Below are 9,948 nucleotides of genomic sequence, written 5' to 3' on the forward strand. Positions count from 1 at the left end.
AGGAGATCCTGGGTTCAATCCCCAGTACCTCCTCTAAAAATAAACAAACAAGCAAACAAACAAACCTAACTACTCACCCTAAAAAAACTTTTTAAAAAGGAACAGGGGTCCTGAGCGATGGCTGAAAGCTGAAAACTCCAGGGAGCGCTTGTGATTCAGCTCTGTGAAGCTAGTGGGCATATGGTGCCAGGGCTGCAGAAAAGGCCAGAGGTAGGAAGACAGAAAGAAGCAGCAGGGTTGGAGGGATTCAGAAATGAGCTGGAAAGTAAAATCGCTAGGACTCAGGTTATTAGAACTCAGGGTGGGGGGCAGAGCGCAAAGAGCAAGAGTGTGACCTGGGGGCCTTCCAGGTTTCTGGCTTGGGCAACTGGATGATTGGTGATTCCACTAATTGAAACCAAGGACAATGGAACAGATGTGGGAGAAGAAAATGAATTCAATGATTGGGAATTCAGTGCTTGCTTAATAAGTTTAAATTGAAACATTAATTTGTAAGCAACTAGGGAGATTCAGATGGAGAGATTCAAGAGACAGTTGTGGAGGTCAAGAGAGAAGTCTGGGCTAGAAATCTACATTGATGAGTCACCAACACAGCAATGGTAGTTGAAGCCATGGGTATGAGAGTGCCCAAGTAAAGTGTGCAGATGAGGAGAAAAGGGAGTTTGGCCAAGTCATGGAAAGAGCCTGAGAAAGATCAGAGAGGTGGGAGGAGAAATGAGAGGGGGAGAGAGAGAGAGAAAGAGAAAAATCAACAGAGAGAAGAACTTTGAAAAGAACAGAGGAAAAAGGGTAGGCAACAGGGTCAAATGCTCCAGAGAAGAAAAACAAAATGAAGATGGAAAATGTCCATTCTATTTGGCAGAAAGATCCATTTAGGGTTACCTTAGTGAGCGTAGCTTCAGTCGGAGGGTGGGAGGGGCAGAGCTGACAGCAGTGAATTGAGGAGGTGGATTAGTTTTCCATCGCTGTATAACAAACCACCCAAACCTGAGTGACTTACAATAGCAATAACCATGTATTAAATTCCATGGATTCTGGGGATTAGGAATTTGGGGAGGACGCTGCCAGGACCACTGTCTCTGCTCCATGGTGTAAGGGGACTGAGTTGGAAGTGATTCAGGGACTGGGAGTTGAAATCATCTGAAGGCTTGTTCACCCGCATGTCTGGCAGCTGATGCTAGCAGTTGGTTGATATCTTACCTGAGGCTGTTGGCTGCTCCTGGTGGCTGGGTTGGTGGTGGGGGACCCTTCCCAAGGGGAAGGGAGAACCCTGATGTTTGAGGGGCCCAGAGCAAGAGTACAAATCAAGAATATGAAGTTGCAGGGATTTAATCTGCCTGTTCAGGTTGTAGATTTGCTGGAAACGAGGCAGGAAATTATTGTATCAAATCTACAACTTAAACAGGTCAGATAAAATCCATGCGATTTCACATTGTTTACTGATTTGGTTACTGGTCAAAACAATGAAGGTATATGTGGCCACCATTTCTTTTTCTATATCTAGCCTCCATAGTCTTTTCCCAGTTTTAAAAAATTTAAGTAGATTGCTCCCTTGAATATATTCTATTTCTTTTTTATTTTCAGCTATTTTTTTTGTTTCCATATATATAGTTTCTATTTCTGTTGTGATTCAATGTGTACTCATTTTCAGTGATCTAGGATTTTAAAATAAAATATAATTGTAGCCAAAGTTTACAAAATTTAAATGTATTTTCGCCAAAATATGTAAATGTAAAAAACTTAATCAGTTATATATTTATCATTTTCTCCTCAAATATTCAAAATTAGCTATATAAATTATTAATTTTTAAATAAAACTAATTTAAATAAAGCTTTTTTTTACTTAGTTAAAAATCTTTATTAAATAGTTTTATAGGGCAAAGGGTATAGCTCAAATGGTAGAGTGCCTGCTCAGCACCCAAAAGGTCCCGGGTTTAATCCCCATACCTCCTTCAAGCGGAAATCAATGAAGAAACCTAATTACCTCCCCCTCAGAAAATAGTTTTATAGAAATCAACTCGTCATAACCTAGTATTCAGTGTTCACCCACTTACCGATGTGATCAATATCATGCTTCACAAAAGTTATGTCTAGATCTACATGCATACAAATTTAACAGTAATAAGAATCATTCGATTTTGCAAAATGTTCCTCAACTATCACTTGCAGCTCTTGTGAATGCAGCACAGCACACTCCTAGATCACAAGGAGAAGCGAGAAAAGCAGACACTCAACACTGCTGGGAAATGATAATTTATCGTGCTATTTGAAAGGTATTTGACAAATTAGTTAAGTTGTATTTTCTCTTACCTAAGTATTTCAAATACTTAAATTCTCCCTACGTTCCAAAATAGTGTGTGCCTCAGAATCTGACAGAGGCACAACCTCAAACTTTCAAAGGATTTGATTGTAGTCATTTTTTGTTTCCAGGATACCAGGCAAGAGATTGCAGAAGCATTTCCCTGGGGCCTGAAGTGTTAATTATGAGAGCAGATGTCAGGGTTTCAGGTTGTGCTGTGCCAGAGCTTAGGGCCAGATCCCAAGTGACAGAGGTGCCCAGGTGTTGTTTAATAAATGTTGTATATGATAGGTGAGGTCCCCCAATGTCTACTGACCAGAGCAGGGCTCCTGTGGTCCAGATCTAAGAATGGCACTATTTGTGGTCCTATTCATATACATTTTCACATATTCACTTTCCAATATGCTAAGCTTGTGGTATCTTCGAGACATCCAGGTAGGCAGTCAGATACACAACTCTGGAGATCAGAGGGAAGTGATCAGCTGATAGCAACGAAGCCATGGGGCAGGTGGGGTGAATTTCCTGGAGGGGAAGTGTAGCATGAGAAGAGGAGAGTCCAGGACTCATGACCCAGCAGGATGAGCCAACAAAGAAGCAAGGAGCAGCCAAAGGGGGAGAAGGAAAACCAGGAGAGTGCTCAGTCCTGGAAGCCAAAGAAAGACAATGTTTCAAAAAAGAATTGGCCAACAGTGTTGACCAAGCAGGGGAAAAGCTAAAAAGTGGATTTAATGACAGGAGGGTCATAGCAAAAGGAGTTGCGTGGCATGGGAGAGGCATACACCAACCTGGAGGGGCTGAGCAGTGAGTGGGAGTGAGGGATTAGAGAGAGAACTTTCCTCCAATGAAACTTTATGAAAAGTTTCAAACATACAGACAAGTTGAAACTATAGTACAATTATCTCTTGTCCATCCACCACTTGACTTAACAATCATTATCATTTATACATACATACAATCTTTACATGTTTATATATAGTTCTTGAACCATGTGAAAATTTAGGAAGTCATGATGCTTCACACTTTAACACTTCAGCACATATCACCTCAAAATAAAGATGATTCCAGCTAAGGAAATAACAGTCAGTCCCTAATACCATCTGATATGCAGAATATACTCAAATTTCCCCCCAATTAACCCCAAAATGTCATTTATGTGTCTTTTCAAATCAGGATCCAATCAAGGTACATGTGCTGTGTGTGAGAGTGAGGCTGGATGAGGCCATTGAAAGATACAAGGAGAAATGACATAAATGAACTTATTTACAAAACAGAAACAGACTCACAGACATAGAAAACAAACTGATGGTTACCAGAAGAAAAAAGCGGTGGGAAGGGATAAATTGGGAGTTTGAGATTAGCAGATCCTATTATATATAAAATAGACAAACAACAAGTTTATATTATATTGTACATGGAACTATATTCAACATCTTGTAGTAACCTATAATGAAAAAGAATATGAAAAGGAATACATGTATGTATATGTATGACTGAAACATTATGCTGTACACCAGCAATTGATACAACAATGTAAACTGACTATACTTCAATTAGAAAAAAAGGTACAGGGAGCAGTCAGAGGGGAAATGAAGTGGAGGAGGGGTTTGGTTTGTTGTGTTTAACTTAGAGAGAGAGGCTGAAGATTCAGGAGAGGAAAGGGGGTAATCGAAGAGATGGGATGTAGTCATGGGTAGAGAGACTGGCTTTGGGCAGGAAGAGGGCAATGTCTCTACTCCGGTGGTTCTCAAAGTGGGATCCCCAGCCAGAGCATCAAGCATCACCTGGAAACAAGTTACAAATAAAAATTCTGGCCCCCACCCACCCTGCTGAAAAGGAAACACGTTTTAACATGCCCAAAGTTGGAGAACCATCTCTCTGTTCTAATAGGAACAAGGACAGATGGTTACAGGTGCCGTGTGGATTTGGTTACAGGTGGTTGAGGGAGCTCACCTCTAATGGCTTCAGTTTTCTCTGTAACATAAGAGTGAGATCATCAACTGAGAGTAAGGTGAGAGGCAAAGAGGGAGCTCATGGGTTCCAGGATTAGTGAGTTTAAAGTAACCAATGACCAGCGTGATGTGGCTGGGTCACTAAGCAATGCTGGGTCATTAGGGACCATGAATGAGAAGGGGTGACCACTTCCCAGCTGGCGGCTTCTCCCAACACTTTTTAGCTCTCAAAGTAAGATCCTGAAGCAACAGATCATCCACCAAACCTAGGGTTGAGGTTTATTTTAGCCTGAGAGGTACCAAGGATGAAAATATAGAGGCGCAAAGGAATCTGGGATATTGTCAAGAGAGTTGTTGAAATGAAGAGCTACGCAGCTGAAGTGGGTAAGGAGAGGCTGATGGATCGGAGGGAGACATCATTGATCTGGAGGCCCCAGGAGACTGAAAAATGATTGTGAGAGGAGTAGAGAGTGATGGGCAGAAGGTTAGGAGACGGGGGCTGATGCAGGCTGCTTGAATGTGTGATTCTGGCAGAGGAGCTGCTTCAGATGACGAGGTCCAGGGTGTGACAGTGAGAATGTGACTTGGAGAACTATTCCAAGTTGGAGTGGAGAAGGTCCAGGGGATGAAGCCACCAAGATGTTGAGAAGCCAGGTGGGTAATGAGTCATCTACTCGGACAGTGAGATAGGAAGAGACAGACAGTCCGCCGAGTGCCAGCGTCCCCCTGCGTGAGGTGGAGAGGCCTGGGAGGTGGCAGACAGTAGCAAAGAGGAAGGAAGACAGCAATTTAGCCCAATGGCTGAGCCTCCGAGGCAGAAGGTTATTTTAAACTAGAAACTGGGGGTGGAGGAGGAGGAGTCTGCAGACAGCAATGTGGAGCAAGGAAAGCACCCTCACCTATAAGAAAATAAACAGCTCTCATTTCAGAAGCCTGCAGAGGGGGTAGTACACTCAAGGGAGGATTAGATTTCGGTTAAAGTCAGGAGGTGGAGGGAGCACTCCAAGGAGAAATTAAGGGAAGGAGGAGATTTGAAGCTTATCAGAGGCAGGCGGGGAGGTTGGGGAGGGGCCAGTGGAGGGCGGGGTCAGAGGCAGAAAGCACCGAGAATGCCGCCGAGAGGACAGTGCGCGGCGCGGAAGAGCAGGAGGGCCAGGGAGTTTACATTTTCACTTCTAAATGATAAAAACAGGGCTGGGAGGCAGGCGGGATTTCATCCAGTTAGTCTCTGGGAAGCCATGGAAAGTGATGGTTAAGGATGTGGCCTCACGAGCAGACCTTGTCAAGCACAACCTTCGGTCAGGTCTCCAGGCCCCCATTTCCTCTTCTGTAAAATGGACATAACAATAGTACCTACCCCACAAAGCTGCTGTGACGATTCAATGACTTAGTGTGTTCATGTTTAGAACAATGTCTGGGCAGTGGCCTCAGAACACTCGGTGGTGGCTCCCAAGCCGGGCAGAGCAGCCTCTTCGCTCACCTGGACCCTGCCCTATAGGAAACCCGAGTAGCAACCCCTGGGATGGGAATGAGGAGTTTGATGAGCAGTTGCAAATGCAGGAATGTATTGAGACTCCAAGAATAGAGACACCCAAGAAGATCCCGATAGAAAAATGGAGTCTTTTGGGCAGCAGCCTGGGGACACTGCCTACGCATGGGATCTGGATGAGAAGGCTTGATTCCCCAAGACCACAGAAGGTTTCATTGCTATGCTATCAAGCCAATTATGGCTTTTCTAATGATAGCGTGTCTAGCTTTATGGAAAAAGTACAAGACGTCAATACTAGGGATACAGAGAAACTTCTGCAAAGACAAACACCAAACCCACTGATCCCAAAGAGAGAGGAGATAAAAGGAAGAAACAAGATGGTTTCATGTTGACAAAGATAGAAATACAAAGGTATTATATGTCCGGTTTGCCTTCAGACATTACAGTGGATGAATTTATACAGCTCACATCAAAAGTCTGTGTTATTATGGGAGATCCTCAGAAGAATTTAAGGTCAAGTTTTACAAACATAAAGAAATCTTAAAGGAGATGGGCTTTGTTGTTATTTGAAGAGGGATCTTCAGATCTTGCATTAAAACTTTTTGATGAAGATGAAATTAGGAGCTAGAAATTAGAGGTCAAAGTGGCAAAGTTTCAGCTGAAGGAGGAATACAGTGCCTCAAAAAAGAATAATAAGTACAAAGTCTACGAGAAGAAGCTGTTTCTGCAAAGTAAACAATTGGACTGGACACCTGAAAGGAGAGATGGGCCACGGGGAAGGTACCATGAGTGAGTCGTCACATCAAAAATATATTTTATCTTATTAGTGGATGACCCTTTGGTGCTGAATGAAATCAAAGACCCTTGAGTAGAATGTTCCAAATTCAGACAAAGTAGGAAGCTCTTTTTCTTTGATAGGCACGAAGCTGGTGTGGACTCTATGTCCTTGAGGAATGCAGAGGAAGCTGATTATTGGATTCAAATCATCCATGGAAGGTGGTTTGGGAGCCATCAAGTCATTGATGGGATTACAGGCTATCAGGTTGAGGAGACCTCAAGAGAAAGTGAGAGTTGAGTGGAAAGGGGGTGGGGGGGTCTCAAAAGGCTACGTGTGTATGTGAACTGAATATGGTTTAACTCCTGTGTGCAGTGATACACCAAGCAAGGCGAAGTGGGAGGGGGTTGTACGAGGGGGAGGCGTGTTACTGAATTGCTGGTGCATGGTAAAAATAAAAAGTCGATTTTAGTACAATTTTAAAATTCTCTACAGAAAATGCAGCCTCTTACTGCCTTGGAAGAAATACTAAATTTCAGTTTGAGGTTGGAGAAAATAAAGTATAATTTTTCCCTATCCTCATTCACAGATCCCTTTAAAATTTTTTTTCTTTTTGGGGGGAGGTAATTAGGTTTGTTTATTTATTTGTTTGTTTTTAATGGAGGTACTGGGGATTGAACCCAGGACCTTCTGCATGCTAAACATGCAGCCTACCACTGAGCTATAAATGCCCCGACTCACAGATCTTTTGAGATCCTCCCATTAGAGCCAGTGATGTCTCAGGGTGGAAAGGAAGTCAGGTGAGAACGTGTCCTGCCTGTCCCCAGCCTTCTGACTCTCCCTAAATCCTGGAACTGTCCTGGTTCTGTCCTTTCAAAATCCTGACTATTCAGCTTTTCCCTCAATTCTGTAAATATCCTTCCAATAATTAACTCTTCTTAGAGTAAATTTGTTATTTCTCTACAAACAGCTGCTTCCTCAGCTCCATGACTCAGCCTGAAGTCATGGAACAAGAGATGAATTTTGGACATAGAAGTTTCAAACCACTGAATAGCTGTGTAGTGTTGGGCTCATCACTTTATTCAAGCATATGAAACAGGAAGAACATCTCCTCCGAGGGCAGGTGTGTGAATTCAATGAGATGAAAGATCTGCAGTATGAGATCAGGGACCTTGATTGATTCTCTGCTGAATCCACAGTGCCTATCACAGAACACTGAGAAGGGGATCAATAAATATGCCTTGGTTTAGTAAATACTGTATCTGAAAACTCTATAAACTCAGATGCACCATGAACTGCTGTAGCCATTTTTCCCAGGATGGAGAGAGCTGATTTCTTTTCTTCCCCTCAGAGTTGTCTTAGTCTTGCTTTCTCCTTCTTTCCTTGAATCTTTACCCTAAATCTGTGTTGGAAACCAGCCAATTTGCCTGCTTCTCCTACTGCCTGATTTCCTAAAATCAGAAAAGCCATCCTTCTTAAATGGAGGGTGGATGGGTCCATATTGATAGGGTGGGAAGAAAAGAGGAGTCCCTTACTTCTTTTGTTCTCAGGATACATGTTCACATTCAATAACTCTGAAGTTGTTGCTGGGAGGTGCACCCGTTTTACGCAGAAGCTGTTGAACATCGAGTAAATGTTTCCCCGAGAGCCCAATTAAGAAATAACTCCGGGAAAGCCGAGGGTACAGAAGTGTAGAAATAAAAATGATATTTTTCTAAAGGACAGAGATCCCCTAACAGTGTTAGGGCTCATTACAACCCATAAGGACTCCTCCAAGTCCTTTCTATATGACACTAGGTAAGGATAGGGACTTTTGTACCAGATACAGACCCGGGTCTTAGATTAGCAAAAGGAAGGTGAATATGGACACAGTCCTGTGTTAGGGAGCGATCCTTGATGATTCTGGGTCTGAAAAGCCAGTGTGTCTGTCTCACCAAAGGAAAGCAGTGAGGGAGAAATTTGAGAGGTGATGTTATCCAGAAGTTATGAGTTTCAGCCTGGGGATCACAAGGACCCATCTAAGCCACAGGACTGAATGTTTTTAGACTAAAGGGAAGGCCACTCAGTTGCTTCAGCGTGAAGGTGGCGTGGGAGAAGCCTCACTGCCTTCTTGAGCCAACAAGGCATCAGAGACTGGTCATGGTTTGAGCTGACGGAGAACTCCATCCCCTGGTCGATGCTGCCCCCTGGAGGTCAGTATAATTATTGCGGCTCCCTTTCACGCTATTCTGTCTCTTCGTGCCATCCTGAGACTTTTGGGTCAGAGGGCTCCTTTGGATTCCTGGGGCAGTTGGAATGTCCCTGAAAATTGTGTGCTTCGATATAACTTCAGTGCCTCCAGATTTCAGAATACGAGACTCCTTATATCCCAGCGATACCCCTCACTGAGGCCTGCCAAAACCCATGCTTGTCGGTCGACCGTGAATATTTGGGTTCGTGGATGGATAAAAAGGAAGCTCAGAACTTCGAAAACCTAGATGCCTCCCTGCACGGCCCTTCTCCCATCGGAGCATTAGTTGACTTTCGATGAAGTCGTCTGTCTCGGCAATCTCCTTCATGGGATATCCAGAGACTCCTTGTCTGGGAACCTGCCTCTGTTAAAGCTGCCTACGTTTCCCTTGTCCCAAGTCCCAAAACCTGGGTGGGTCCTTCTGTCCTCGTGCTTAATCAGGTCAAATGTGAGAACATCGGGATCCCCCTGGTAGGGGTGAGGGTAGAAGGTATGTGGGCGAGGAAAGGGAAAGGAAGGTGGAGGGACAGAGGATTCCTGGGGCCGGTGCCCAGGGTGAGGTTCGGATTCCCCAAACCCCCGCACACCACTACCTATTAAGGGGCAGGCCTCAGGCAATATCTAGGGCAGTCAGGCAGGGGAAACCATGAAGAATGAAGAGGCGGGGGAACGTGGCGGTGACCTGGGGTGAGGTCGGTTAAGGACACTGTCCTGGTTCCGCCCCTGAGGCATCTGAGCCAATCAGGAGCCGCTCTCCACCTCCAACATCTTTACCACCCTCCCCCGCCCTTCAGACTGGCCGCGGGGCTGAAGCACGGAGACAAGGTTCCCAAAGCCAATCGGAACGCTGCTCTCGGAGATGGGGCGGAACCTAAAAAAAGGCGGGAGCGGGAGAAGGCGGCTACAGTGGCCCTGTCACGCCCTCCCCATGTGGCAGCCAATCGGCAGAGCCCACCGGCCAAAACTGCTCCAGCCCCGCCTCGCGATGCGCTGGCCTCTCCGACCACACGCGGCGCCCTTTTGTATCTTTATTCTCCCGGCCTCCGCGTGCAGGCTGGGCCTGCATCCAGAAGCCCTAAGCGAGAAGAAACAGCTCTCCTTCCCCCATTCGCTGGAGGCTGGGAAGGAATGATTAGGCCATAGGGGTGTAGTAAACATCCCCAAATTACCATTTTCCCCTGACTGCCCAGGCCTTCCCCGTTAGGA

The 9,948-nt window shown here is 44.8% G+C and overlaps 1 pseudogene; it reads left to right on the forward strand.

The window, feature by feature from the left end:
* The first annotated feature begins 3,063 nt into the window (after nucleotides 1-3,063).
* Nucleotides 3,064-9,885, forward strand: LOC105064271 (17S U2 SnRNP complex component HTATSF1 pseudogene; annotated as a pseudogene).
* The last annotated feature ends 63 nt before the right edge of the window (nucleotides 9,886-9,948 follow it).

Source organism: Camelus bactrianus, chromosome 20 (assembly GCF_048773025.1).
Source record: "Camelus bactrianus isolate YW-2024 breed Bactrian camel chromosome 20, ASM4877302v1, whole genome shotgun sequence".
Lineage (NCBI taxonomy): Eukaryota > Metazoa > Chordata > Mammalia > Artiodactyla > Camelidae > Camelus > Camelus bactrianus.